The following is a 14197-nucleotide window of genomic DNA, read 5'->3' on the forward strand; positions in this document are numbered from 1 at the left end:
TTTTGGTTTCGTTTTTGTATGTTTTATTGTGTCTGTAAAAGTGGCGCAAGACTCTGACAACATTGTTAACAGCATTGACCTGGGAGTCAGAAAGACTTCCAAGGGTCTTCCCCATGCTGCTCCCATGTCATTTCAGCACTGTTCCCATCAATTTCTGCAATTTCTAGTCCCTCTGCAGACAGCCAGGGGAACCACTGGAAAAATGCTCTAGTTTCTCATAGACTTACATTGGGCTCATTGCTCAGGTCGAGCACCCAAGCATTCTAAATTGCTCGACCCGAGCATTCCAATTTGCTCGACCCAAGCATTGAGCACCCGAGCATTTTAGTGCTCGCCCACCACTATTCATTACCTTTATGAGCGGTGACATTTGATCGCTCGGCAGGAAGAGCTGCTGGTTCCAGAATGAGATGCAGCGAGGGCAGGCAGGGAAGGTAAGTAGGATGTGGTTTTTTTTAATAGGAACCATGCATACAGGGATAGCGGATAAGGAGCCATGCATACAGGGACGATGATTTGGAGCCATGTATACATGGATCAGGAGCCATGCATTTGAGGACAGGGATGGGGAGCCATGCATACAAGGATAGGGGATAACGAGCCATGCATACTAGGATGGGGATAAGTAGCCATGCATACAGGGATGGGGAGCCATGCATACAAGGACAGGGATGAGGAGCCATGCATACCAGGATAGGGATGATGGGACAATGCATAACGGACTTATACTCTAGTCAATAAGTTTTCCCAGTTTTTTGTGGCAAATTTAGGTGCCTCGGCTTATACTGGGGTCGGCTTATACTCGAGTATATACAGTATTCCTCTTTTAGAACATATACAGAACATAGCAAATACTATACATTGACTAAGAAAATTGCATTAGATAGACTCCAATGTGGGATGAGTGATGTACATTTGCAGTCCATAAGAAAGGATTGTGGGACGAATAATGGTAGAATAAAAATATACCTTTATTAAACAAGCATAGCAAATAGTAGCACTATATACAAGGAAGTGCCCGCATAAAAATCATAAATTCATATATTTATAAATATACATATATATAGTTAGAAGATATACATAAATATATGTGGTTGATAAACCAAAAAACAAAAGACAAAACACGGACCACTGGGTAAGATGAGAGACTCAATCTAAGTATTGTACTATATATCAACAGGTGCAATTATCACAAAAGAATGGTGAGTTGTGACAAGCCAGGATAGATGGTCATATATTTGCATAGCCTGAAAAACAACTATGTGAAAAAAGGAAGGATAAACAATGAATAATGGGGTGTAAAAAAAGGGAGATGCTGAAGTATGACTGAAGAGACATAAGTCAGAAAGTAAACAAAAAAGCCCACACGTGAAAGTGAGTGTCATGCTGCTGCAATGCAGGTAGGTGAAGGCTTCACTAGATGGCAGTGGAGAGGAAGCAGGTCTGCACCTAAACAAAGCTAACCTGCAGTGCAACAGTAAGGCTACCACAGGTGGCAGCAGAATAGTCAAAACAAGCAGGGTCAAATCCTACACTGTAGGGCAGTACCAAAGGAATAAGCAAACTCTCTGTCAGAGACAAGTCAGAGGGTCAGCAACTGTCAGGAGCGCATAAGCCAAAAGACAAATGACAGAAACATGTCAGGATACACACTAAGTCAAACCAGGAAGTCTGCACACTAAAGGGAAACATTGAGTCAAGATGGGAACAGGGGAAAACAAGGACACGGGTTCAGACAGCAAATGCAGCAGGACAAATCGGAGCAATCAGAGTCAGCTACAGCAGCACTAGGCAAAAACTTTAACTGACATGATCTGCAGGAAACAGCGGGGCTAAATAGCAAACCTGAGACCAGACTGAGGCTGAGAAAAGTTAACCCCTGACATAATCAGACTGGGAAAAGGGAAGACAGGACTCAAAACCCGGTCTGGATCATGACAGTGAGAAGTAAAAGTAGGTAATCAAGTGAATGAGGAGACAAACTGATCATGAAAATCCCCCTGAAATAAGTGGTATTCACTTACAACTAGCTGAAAGCCAAAATAAAAGAGAATATTCATAATCATAAGACTAATGTAGAGATAACAAAGCAGGCAATGCTGAAGTACCTGTGTGGTACATGCTCCAAGTGCAGTGCACACCCCGGCGCACGTTTTTGAATGTGTCCTTTGTCAGGGAGTTTAAGACTCTTTTGTAGCATAGATTATGTATTCAGGCACTTTCATCCACTACCCCCTTCCAGCCAAACTCCACCCACATTTCAAAAAGATAGTAGAAATGATAGGGACTGGTATAAATAAACCAACAATTATAAAAATTTTTACCTGAAATCTGACATAAACTGCTAGATGAATCGGCCTGTATATGAAAGTGCTCTGTAGTATTTTCCCATCACAGATAGTGAGGGTGTATATCAAGGATTTGCTATCACTTTTGATAGGAGTTTGACTGTCTGGGTCCCCAACAATCTTGAGATCAAAGGCGTCACAGTGTTAAGCATTGTGGCAATGTTCAGTTTTTTCCTCCGTTGTAATATTTCCAGACACCAGACGCGGATGGATCAGCAAGCACAGCTCCACTCACTTTAGAAGTGCTTTGTTGCATTTCTCATTTAGATCTATTTGTCATCACTGTTGTCAATTTGCAATATTTTCTGCATGGTTCTGAATCAAACAATCTTATAGAATTCAACAGAAAACATAGGGATTATTTTTTTGCTGATCTATTGCAACATCAGCAAGAAACCAACTGAGGAACTTACCCTAAAGGGTCTTACATCAGACAGAGAAGGGAGTGGTGGGCTAACCTTTGTTGCAGCAAGTTGTCTTACCACCAGACACAAGATAGTAAGGAGGACGAGGAGAAAAAACATGACATTTCTGGCTCACAGAAAACCATGCTTTCTATATTTTTTCACAGTTTTAGTTGTAATATGAGACTATATGTACAGTATGTGTATATATACAGTACATATGCATTGGGTACAGAAAGTATTCAGACCCTTTTAAATTTTTCATTCTTTGTAACTTTGCAGCCATTTGGTAAATTCAAATAAGGTTCATTTTTTTCACATTAATGTACACTCTGCACCCTATCTTGTCTGAAAAAAAATAAATGTAGTAATTTTTGAAAATTTTATAAAAACGAAAAACTGAAATATCACATGCTCATAATAAGGCCGGAGTCACACTAGACCGTAATACGGACGAGTGCTATGCGATAAAAAATCGCATAGCGCTCAGCCCAATGTTAATCTATAGTGCAGCTCCCATCATCCGATATTTTCTCGGCCGTATTCAGGATCCGAGTGAAATCGCAGCATGCTGCGATTGTCAGCGTATCTCGGCCGAGAATCGCCAATGCAAGTCTATGGGTGCGAGAAAAAATCAGATTACACACGGACCATGCGTGTGCATTGCGAGAAATATGGAAGTCTTTCCCAGGTGACAGGAAATTGAATCATCCATTATCAGGAAGCTTTGGCATGCTAATTTCTGGAACATGCTGGATTGAAAAGCAGGAAGCACGCCTCCACGGAGTGTATTGTGTATCAGCTTGGGCAGGCATATAAATGTGGAGATGCTGATTGCTCTGGTCCATGATAGACCAGAATTATAGGACCAACGCGACGCACATTATGCGGACCGTGCACGTAAAGACGCAGCATGGAGGGCAATCTGTCACCACATGTTCCCCGATTTTGATGAGCGACCTCATGAGGTTCAGCAAGAAATTTGTAAGTACCATCCTTTAACAAAATTGTGTTTAAAATTGGGTTCCTGATAAAACTAACCATGAACACATCATATGTGGTGTGTTTATGAGTGATGTAAATGTTCAAAGCTCTTGGCTGCAGATGCAAAATCATCAACATGACACACAAATATGGTTGAAATGTACTAGCTATAGTCCTTTAATATAGGACAAAGGGAGTTTTATGTCCCCCTAGGCTCCAGGGCCCGTGTGTGATTGCAAACCCTGTACCTGTTGGAGTTATGTGCTTGATATTAATAAAAATCTTGTGTTTCTTTGCAGCGAATGATGTCAATAGACGCTGGAGGAGTTGCCGGGACCAATACCAGTGTGAACGTCAACTTTCTGGGCGGAGTGGTGATGCAGCAACCAAAAAAAGAAAATATATTTATTTTGATCGGCTTAATTTTCTTGCACCGGTGATGGAGCTCAGACCGTAAGTGCATGCATGTCACAACATTTTTAACACATCTTAGAACGTGAATATGTTTTTAATTTTTTTTTTTAAATCTATTTTGAAATACAGAGCAGAGTCTAATCTGACAGAAAGGGAGACTGTATCTGACTCTGAGGTGGTGATTTACCCCGTTGGTGAAGGTGCCGAAATGGCTGGACCATCTGACCAACCAACAAGCAGCAACTAGGGTTGAGCGAAATGGGTCGGCTATTTTCAGAAGTCGCCGACTTTTGGCAAAGTCGGGTTTCATGAAACCCGACCCGACCCCTGTGTGGGGTCGGCCATGAGGTCGGCGATCTTCTGAATCTGGTATCGGAATTCCGATACCGAGTTCCGATATGTTTGCGATATCGGGAATCGGTATCGGAATCCATATTTAAGTGTAAAATAAAGAATCAAAATAAAAAATATTGATATACTCACCCTCGGACGCGCCCTGGTACTAACCGGCAGCCTTCCTTCCTAAGAATGAGCGCGTGAATGACCTGCGGTGACGTCGCGGCTTGTGATTGGTCGCGTGAGCAGTCACATGGGCGGTCACGCGACCAATCACAAGCCGCGACGTCATCTAAGGTCCTTCACGCGCTCATTCTTAGGAAGGAAGGCTGCTGGAAAGAAGCAGGGCGCGTCCGAGGGTGAGTATATACCTAATAGGAATATACTCACCCTCGGACGCGCCCTGCTTCTTTCCAGCAGCCTTCCTTCCTAAGAATGAGCGCGTGAAGGACCTTAGATGACGTCGCGGCTTGTGATTGGTCGCGTGACCGCCCATGTGACCGCTCACGCGACCAATCACAAGCCGCGACGTCACCGCAGGTCATTCACGCGCTCATTCTTAGGAAGGAAGGCTGCCGGTTAGTACCAGGGCGTGTCTGAGGGTGAGTATATCAATATTTTTTATTTTGATTCTTTATTTTACACATTAATATGGATCCCAGGGCCTGAAGGAGAGTTTCCTCTCCTTCAGACCCTGGGAACCATAGTATCCCATTGCACTGCATTGGGTTTCGTGTTTCGGCCGACCCCGACCCCGACTTTTTTATAGGATCGGCCGATTTCACTCGACCCGACTTTTGAGAAAGTCGGGTTTCGTGAAACCCGACCCGATCCTATAAAAATACAAGTCGCTCAACCCTAGCAGCAACCAACCACCACCACCACCAGCAGCAGCGTCTTCTGCCACACAGGAGGCCAATCCAGAGGTGGAAGAAGGAGCCCAGAGCAGCAGTCCAACCTTGGCTCTGGGTACATCACCACAGCCTAATACAAGACCAAACCATGGTCGGCGCAGAAGGGTGGCTTCTACCACTGCCACCAGGAGGCAAGTGGATACTGGGGTGTTGGACTATTTGGCCAGGGCTGCCCATGACGATGGGGAGGAAGCGTACTTCCGCAGTCTTGCCCGCTATTTATGGCCCATTCTGCCCTCGCTCAGGCTGCGGACCAGAGGTTGTCTCCAAATTGTGATAGATGTGGCCACACCCCCCAAACAACCCGACTCATGTGTTTAACTACCTCGAACGGTGGCAAATGTCATATACAAACCTTCTGGCGGTGCAAGACCTTCCACCGGAAAAAACACATACAGTCGCAGCACCACCCCCGCCACATATAGCTCCACAACAACAGCCTGGCCAAAGCAACCAAAAACCACAACTTAGGCCAATTTATGATTATCCAGCAACTGCCCAATCTGACCACTTGAACAGACACACGTTTCGAGGCTGGTCCCAACATGTGTCTGCTCGACATGGCCATATTGGGGGGTATGACCAAATGGGACAATCCAGTACACAGGACTTGATGCACTTCTACCCTCAACATCAAGTTTTACCTCAGACACAGGATAGACCCTCCATATATATCAGGCATACCACAGGTTGACAGTCTGGTTGGTCATCCACCTAGGCCAAGTTCCGCACATGCTGGACACCCGCCATCACCATCACCACCCCCAACCTACCAGAATCTGTAATTTCGCCAAACCAGTTTTTGGACTGTCATTTATGCTGTTTTATGTGTTAAGTTATTTGTGCCCTTGGCATGTTATGCTTTCTTGTTTGCTCAGGTTTATATGCCTACAATTACATATGATGTGAATATGTTTTGGGCTACAAGATATATGCTTTGAGCAGTAAAAATGGTTTAACAAATATGACTGTTATATATTGTTCTGACTACATACATGATGTGACAACTTAAAGTAAGTATTTTTTAAGGACAAACATACTACACAATTCCAACAGGAACATTATGGTATTTATGAAGTTACAATATAACTAAAGATTAAAGCAAAACAGCATTGTCTTGCCAGACAGTTAGTGTTGAGCATTCTGATACCGCAAGTATCGAGTATCGGCCGATACTTGCGGTATCGGAATTCCGATACCGAGATCCGATACTTTTGTGGTATCGGGAATCGGTATCGGGATTAATATCAATGTGTAAAAGAAATAATTAAAATAAAAAATAGGGATATACTCACCTCTCCGGCGACCCCTGGACTTTACCGCCGTAAGCTAACCGGGAGCCGTTGTACCTAAGAATGCGCGCTTGAAGGGCCTTAGATGACGTCACGGCGCTCTGATTGGTCGCGTAGCGGTCGCGTGACCGCTACGCGACCAATCACGAAGCCGTGATGTCACCTAAGGTCTTTCAAGCGCTTGAAAGACCTTAGGTGACGTTACGGCTTTGTGATTGGTCGCGTAGCGGTCACGCGACCGCTACGCGACCACTTAGAAGCTGCGGACGTCTTCTAAGGTATTTCAAGCGCTTGAAAGACCTTAGGTGACGTCACGGCTTTGTGATTGGTCGCGTAGCGGTCACGCGACCGCTATGGACCAATCAGAGCGCCATGACGTTATCTAAGGCCCTTCAAGCGCGCATTCTTAGGTACAACGGCTCTCGGTTACGGCGGTAAAGTCCAGGGCGCATCAGAGGGTGAGTATGTCCCTATTTTTAATTTTAATTCTTTCTTTTACACATTGATATGGATCCCAGGGCCTGAAGGAGAGTTTCCTCTCCTTCAGACCCTGGGAACCATACAGGATACCGTCCGATACTTGGTGTCCCATTGACTTGTATTGGTATCGGGTATCGGTATCGGATTAGATCCGATACTTTGCCGGTATCGGCCGATACTTTCCGATACCGATACTTTCAAGTATCGGACGGTATTGCTCAACACTACAAACAGTCGATCCCTCTGGTGACACAAAATAATTTGTTAACACATCACAAACTTTTAGGCCTGAGGGCTGACGACGTGAAGGGAGAACACGTGTAGTAGACAAGACAGTATTTGCATAATCAACTTCATCATCAGCAGATGATGGGCAATCATGGCATCTTGTAAAGTTGTGAAGAACAACACATGCTTTTATCACGCCATTGACATTGCCTTCACTCAGTTGGATTGTGAGAATGCCGAATGAACACTCTACCAGACGGCGGGCACGGGAAAGACGCAAATTAAAAATTTGCCGCCGGTAGTCCAGGCCTCTCCGTAGATAGGGCCTCATGACTTTCCTTGATAATTGAAACGCCTCATCTGCTACCATCATGTAAGGCACCGCATCAAAATTAGCCCCTGGTATGTGACTTGGGGGTGGGAGATCCAAATCATTGTTGCGCAGCCGCCGACCCATAATGGAAGAACTGAAGACTCTAGAGTCTCCAGTTCTCCCATAGGCCCCAATATCTACAATTATAAACCTGTCGTTGCTGTCAACCAGGGCCAACAGCACTACAGAGAAAAACTGTTTATAATTATAGAATTGGGTCCCTGAGCCCAGCGGCTTACGCACATGGATGTGCTTTCCGTCCAGAGCCCCAATACAGTGCAGAAACTGGCATGTGTCCTGAAATCCTTGTGCAATACGTAACCAGTCTGTCATTTTCGGCTCAGGCATCACCTCTTGATGGAGTCTTCTCCAGATTTCCGTGCATGTATCCCGCACAATTCCAGAAATTGTTGATTTGCCCAATAAAAACTCTAAATGCAGTGCCGCATATGAAAGGCCAGTGGCAAGGAAGCTAAAAGAAAACAGAGTATGTTTAAAACAAAAAACACAAAATGAACACATTACAGTGTTATATGGACAAAAACTAAGATTAGATAACGATGATGCCATGTTTAATCAAACATTAAGGACATGCGATGGCTTTGATGTTCTATAAACTAAAATATTATAAAAGATGCTCAAATGATGTTGAATTTACAGAACAATTTAATGATCGAATTATAAAAAGGGGTAAGACCATGAAAGTCAAAACATTATTTTGAAAAAGAGGATTTAGACATACCATAACGTAAGGATAAGGCGCTCCTCTGCAGAAATAGATTTGCGCATCCTGGTGTCCTTCTTGGTGATCCCTGGTCGCAAAATCTCCAACAAAATATCAAACGTTTGTATCCTCATCCGACAATAGTTGAAGAACTTGTCTGGATTTGTCCTCAGAGCAGCATACAGACGGTTGAAATGTTATTGATCCATTGCTTCAAAAGTGGATGTACCCACATCCGTCTCCGCCTCCTCGGATCTAAACTGGGTATGGCTCCCCAAAACGTTGGGAAAGTACCCAGTTGTAAAGCACATGCTCTGTGGTGTTAAAAGTCAGTAGATCAGACATGTTGCTCAGCAAGTAGAAATGCACCAACACAAGCAGGGACTCTACTGCATAGATTGATGGCTGCCACCTGTTTTAGAGCCCTTAAATAGTGTTATTGTTAATGATTTAAAATTTTTTCAGGTGAAAAAACCGTTACATGTCCATTTTGCAAACCTGCGAGAAAATCTTGCCATACGGATGCCATACGGATGTCACACGGATGTCAAACGGATCATTTGATGCGAGAAAAACGCATCCTCACACTGCACACGGATCACTGTTTTGTTAACATTGGTGCGATTCTCGTCCGTGAAAAATGGACCTTTTTTTATACATTGTGTGTGTCCCCGGCCTTAATCAGACCCTTTGCTCAGTCACTCATATTTAAGTCTCATGCTGTCCATTTCCTTGTGATCCTCCTTGAGATGGTTCTAATCCTTCATTGGAGTCCAGCTGATTTAGTTAATCTGATAGGACTTGATTGGGAAAGGCACACACTTGTCTATATAAAACCTCACAGCTCACAGTGCATATCAGACTAAATGAGAATCATGAGGAACTGGCCAAGGAGCTCCGAGACAGAATTGTGGCAAGGCACAGATCTTTCCAAGGTTACAATAGAATTTTTGCAGTACTTAAGGTTCCTAAGAGCACAGTGGCCTCCATATTCCTTAAATAGAAGAAGTTTAGGACCACCAGAAGTCTTCCTAGATCTGGTCGTCCAGCCAAACTGAGCAATCATGGGAGAAGAGAATTGGTGAGAGAGGTAAAGAAGAACCCCCAGATTACTGTGGCTGAGCTCCAGAGATGCAGTAGGGAGATGGGAGAAAGTTCCACAAAGTCTATTATCACTGCAGCCCTACACCAGTCAGGCCTTTATGGCAGAGTGGCTCAACGGAGGCCTCTCCTCAGTGCAAAACATATGAAAGCCTGCATAGAGTTTGCTAAAAAAACACTTGAAGCACTCCCAGACTTTAAGAAATAAGATTCTCTGGTCTGATGAGACAAAGATAGACCTTTTTGGTTATAATTCTAAGTGGTATGTGTGGAGAAAACCAGGCACTACTTATCACCTGCCCAATACAATCCCAACAGTGAAACATGGTGGTGGCAGCATCATGCTATGGGGGTGTTTTTCTTCTGCAGGGACAGGGCAACTGGTTGTCATTGAAGGAAACATGAATGCAGCCAAGTACAGAGATATCCTGGATGAAAACCTCTCCCAGAGTGCTTTGGACCTCAGACTTGGCCGAAGGTTCATCTTCTAACAAGACAATGACCCTAAGCACACAGTTAAAATAACAAAAGAGTGGCTTCAGAACAACTCTGTGACCATTCTTGACTGGCCCAGCCAGAGCCCTGACCTAAACCCAATTGAGCTTCTCTGGAGAGACCTGAAAATGGCTGACCACCAACGTTCACCATCCATCCTGATGGAACTGGAGAGGATCTGCAAGGAAGAATGGCAGAGGATCCCCAAATCCAGGTGTGAAAAACTTGTTGCATCATTCCAAGGAAGACTCATGGCTGTACTAGCTCAAAAGGGTGCTTCTACTCAATACTGAGCAAAGGGTCTGAATACTTATGACCATGTGATATTTCAGTTTTCTTTTTTAAGAAATTAGCAAAAATTACTACATTCAGGGTATGGCTCCACGGTCCGGAGGGGCGGCGGTATCGCCACAGCGGCGAAGCCGCTCGGCGCTAAGCCCCGCCCCCTTTCTGGGACGCGATGGTGCCGGATGTGTACAGTACACATCCGGGATCATCGCACCCCTCGCCATAGGGCCCTGTGATATGCCTTGCGGGGACGCTGCGTCCCCGCAAGGTGTACGGACATGCTGCGATCTGAAAAGACGGGCAGCATGTCCGGAGTCGCAGGGCCGCCGCGTGCGGGTTTCCACGCATAGTGGAGACGGGATTTCATAAAATCCCCTCCACTATGCTGGAACATCTGGACGCTGCTTGTTTGACGCTGCAGCGTCAAACAAGCAGCGTTTACTTACCGTGGAAACATACCCTTATGTTTTTTTCAGGCAAGATGGGGTGCAGACTGTACATTAATGAGAAAAAAGTAACTTTTTTGAATTTACCAAATGGCTGCAATGAAACAAAGAGTGAAAAATTTAAATGGGTATGAATACTTTCTGTACGCATTGTATTGGGGTAGTGACACTTAGCAAATCTACCTTATTGAAGCATTCGGCACCTTATGTAAGTACTTTCATATCAGATCTTCACTCTTTGTCCTGTTTACTTCAGAGTAGATATTCTTGCACATTACAGTCTATAGGTTTTACTGAGCTTTCTGATATAGGCACATGCACTTTATATAGAAAAACTGTTGGCTCTCCCTATATGCACTTACTCTCTAACGGACTATGAGTGATAGTTTTTAAGAACATTTGGTATGCCAAGGAGCTAATACCCACTGGGATAAGCGTGATTGTGAACATGAGTATATAGACTTGCATTTGTCACTTTTTGCATTACCTGCTTGAATTTTTACCATTGTTTTAAAATCATTGAAAAAAATATTTGTTATTTTAAAATTAATTGTTTGTGGAATGGATCCTGTTTTCCAAAATTAATTTATTTAGGGATGTGTTGATATCTGTTGTCTATGAGGAATATTTTTCTCTGGTTATATACACTTTAACCCCTTAATAATAATAATCTTTATTTTTATATATAGCGCTAACATATTCTGTAGCGCTTTACAGGTTGCACACATTATCGTCGCTGTCACCGTTGGGGCTCACAATCTAAATTCCCTATCAGTATGTCTTTGGAATGTGGGAGGAAACTGGAGTGCTCTTTGCAGATGTTGTCCTTTGTGGGGCTTGAACCCAGGACTCCAGCGCTGTAAGGCTGCTGTGCTATCCACTGTGCCACCGTGCTGCCCCAATCCCATATGACGTACTATCCCGTCGAGGTGACTTGGGACTTAATTCCCAGTGACGGGATAGTACTTCATATGCAATCAGCTGCGCTCACGGGGGGAGCGCGGCTGAGTGTCAGCTGACTATCGCAGCTGACATCAGGCACTATGTGCCAGGAGCAGTCACGGACCGCTCCCGGAACATTAAGGCTGCCGTCACACTAGCAGTATTTGGTCAGTATTTTACATCAGTATTTGTTAGCCAAAACCAGGAGTGGAACAATTAAAGGAAAAGTATAATAGAAACATATGCACCACTTCTGCATTTATCACCCACTCCTGGTTTTGGCTTACAAATACTGATGTAAAATACTGACCAAATACTGCTAGTGTGACGGCAGCCTAACTCCCGGCACACTGCAATCAAAGATAATCGCAGTGTTCCGGCGGCACAGGGAAGCATCGCGCAGGGAGGGGGCTCCCTGCGGGCTTCCCTGAGACCCTCGGTACAAGGCGATGTGCTCACCTTGTACCGAGCGTCTCCTCCCTGCAGGCCCCGGATCCAAAATGGCCACGGGGCTACATCCAGGTCCTGCAGGGTGGTGGCTTACAAGCGCCTGTTCAGAGCAGGCGCCTGCAAGCCTCCAGCAGTGCATGTCAGATTGCTGATCTGACACAGTGCTCTGCAAAGTGGGGCAATGTTATAAAGTAAAAATATATATATATTCACATGTGTAAAAAAAAAATTCCTAAATTAAAAAAATATATATATATATATATATATTTCTTTATCTAAATAATAAAAAAAAGCAAGGAAAGTACACATATTTAGTATTGCTGCGTCCGTAACGACCCCACCTATAAAACTGTCCTGCTAGTAAACCCCTTCAGTGAACGCGGTAAAAAAAAAAAAAATGAGGCAAAAAACAGCACTTTATTATCATACCGCTGAACAAAAAGTGGAATAACACACGATCAAAAAGACGGATATAAATAACCATGGTACCGCTGAAAACACCTTCTTGTCCCGCAAAAAATGAACCACAATACAGCATCATCAGCGAAAAAATAAAAAAGTTATAGTCCTCAGAATAAAGCGATGCAGAAATAATTATTTTTTCCATAAAATAGGTTTTATCGTATAAAAGTGCCGAAACATAAAAAAATTATATAATTGAGGTATCGCTGTAATCGTACTGACCCAAAAGATAAAACTGCTTTATCAATTTTACCAAACGTGGATCGGTATAAACACCCCCCCCAAATGAAATTAATGAATAGCTGGTTTTTGGTCATTCTGCCTCACAAAAATCGGAATAAAAAGCAATCAAAAAATGTCACGTGCCCGAAAATGTTACCAATAAAAACGGCAACTTGTCCCGCAAAAAACAGGACCTCGCATGACTCTGTGGACCAAAATATGGAAAAATTATAGCTCTCAAAATGTGGAGACGCAAAAACTATTTTTTGCAATAAAAAGCGACTTTTAGTGTGTGAAGGCTGCCAATCATAAAAATCCGCTAAATAAATGATATAAATAATAAATCAAACCCCCCTTCACACCCCCTTAGTTAAGGAAAAATAATAAAATTAAAAAATGTATTTACTTCCATTTTCCCATTAGGAAAGGGCTAGGGTTAGGGTTCGGGTTAGGGCTAGGGTTAGGGGTAGTGTTAAGACTAGGGTTAGGGCTAGGGTTAGGGCTAGGGTTAGGGCTAGGATTGGGGCTAGGGTTAGGGTTAGGGATGGGGCTAAGGTTAGGGTTTCAGTTAGAATTGGGGGTTTCCACTGTTTAGGCACATCAGGGGCTCTCCAAACGCAACATGGCATTTGATCTCAATTCCAGCCAATTCTGAGTTGAAAAAGTAAAACAGTGCTCCTTCCCTTCCAGGCTCTCCTGTGCGCCCAAACAGGGGTTTTACCCCAACATATGGGGTATCAGCGTACTCAGGAGAAACTGGACAACAACTTTTGCGGTCCAATTTCTCATGTTACCCTTGGGAAAATAAAAATTTGGGGTGGGGGCAAAAAAAACATTTTTATGGGAAAAAAATATTTTTTTTATTTTCACGGCTCTGCATTATAAACTGTAGTGAAACACTTGGAGGTTCAAATTTCTCACAACACATCTAGATTATTAATATTATTTATTTATATAGCACCATTGATTCCATGGTGCTGTACATGAGAAGGGGTTACATACAAGTTACAGATATCACTTACAGTAAACAAACTAAAAATGACAGACTGATACAGAGGGGCGAGGACCCTGCCTAGATAAGTTTCTTGGGAAGTCTAGTTTCCAATATGGGGTCACTTGTTGGGGGTTTCTACTGTTTAGGTACATTAGAGGCTCTCCAAATGCAATGTGACACCTGCAGACCAATCTATCTAAGTCTGCATTCCAAATGGCGCTCCTTCCCTTCCGAGCTCTGCCATGCGCCCAAACAGTGGTTCCCCACATATGGGGTACCAACATACTCAGGACAAATTGG

This window comes from Ranitomeya variabilis, chromosome 5, assembly GCF_051348905.1.
Source record: "Ranitomeya variabilis isolate aRanVar5 chromosome 5, aRanVar5.hap1, whole genome shotgun sequence".
Classification (NCBI taxonomy): domain Eukaryota; kingdom Metazoa; phylum Chordata; class Amphibia; order Anura; family Dendrobatidae; genus Ranitomeya; species Ranitomeya variabilis.